The following is a 1,379-nucleotide window of genomic DNA, read 5'->3' as shown; positions in this document are numbered from 1 at the left end:
TAATAGATCTGCCAATCAATCTTGACAACAAAAGAATAAACTGTGATACTGAAAATTTCACATCCAAAAGAAATCCAGAAGTTAAAGAATGAGATAACAAAAATAAAAAGCATTTTGCAAGAACTGAGAAATAGAATAAACAAAAATAAAAATCAAATCAGTGAACTATAAAGCAACAACACAGACTTCAGAAAGCAAGAGAAACAAACATTTGAAAAAAAAGATAAAATATTCTAAAGAAAAGCTGATGATGATGTGGGACACCATTCACAGAAATAATATACATCTCAATGGGATACTGGAACAGGAAGTAACACACAAGTTCAGAGAAAAAATGTTAAGAGAATTCATGGAAGAAAGGAACTATAACCATCTGGGAAGGAGAGAGAACACAAAATAAATTAGACCCCCGGGGGTGAAATAAAACAACATTAAGAGATATATAATTGTCAGATTATCCAAATTCAAGGAAAAGTGGAGAATCTTGAGAGAAGATAGAAAAAGGCAGTCAACTAGAAAACTAAACAGATAATAAATTTAGACTTCTTAGTAGATACCATGCAGGTAAGAAGGAAATGGAGCAACATATAAAAAAACATTAAAAGAAAAAAGCTGCTAACCAAGAATCCTATATCCAGCAACACTGTCCATCCAATATGAAGGAGAAATACAACTATTCTCAAACAAAGATATATTTAGAAAATTTGTAAAAGCTGATATTACAAAAAATATTAATCATTTCTTTATGGTCAGAAAATCAACAAGAGCAGCACACAAATGCAAGACCACCAAAGTGTGTAACACCACCCCAAAATCAATGAACTGAAAACAATACCCAAAATAAGACATAGATGAGAAATGAACACCCAAGATATAGATGGGAAATGAAGAGAGGGTTGCAGTCACCTTTCCTGCCCCACCCCCAAAATAAGAAGAAGGCTACGAAGCCTGAATAATATAATATGACAGCAACTCACATATATTTAGAATTAATAACACTGAGTGTCAATGGATGAAATGAACCTATGAGAGACAAAGAGCAGCAGATTAGATTGGGAAACAAGATTTATCAATCTGCTGCCTTCAAGAGACAAAACACAAACACACATGAAAACTGAGTAAGACTTAAAGGATGGTGAAAATTTATCAAGGCAATGGCAACCAAAAAAAAGGAAGGAAAGGCAATATTAATGGCTTATAGAATAGTCATCCAAGGAAGCACACACAGTGGAAGACAAAGTAGATGACTGGGACCTATTAAAATAAAAACACTTGTGTACATCAAAAGATTCCCTCAAAAGAGTAACAAAAGAGCCCACATGATGGGAAAAGATATTTAGCAATGACATAATGGACATAGGACTAATTACTCAAATCTC

The sequence above is a fragment of the Echinops telfairi genome, unplaced genomic scaffold, assembly GCF_000313985.2.
Source record: "Echinops telfairi isolate 266 unplaced genomic scaffold, ASM31398v2 ScPeMD7_6080;HRSCAF=6971, whole genome shotgun sequence".
Taxonomy (NCBI): domain Eukaryota; kingdom Metazoa; phylum Chordata; class Mammalia; order Afrosoricida; family Tenrecidae; genus Echinops; species Echinops telfairi.
Note: the sequence above shows the minus strand (reverse complement) of the source record.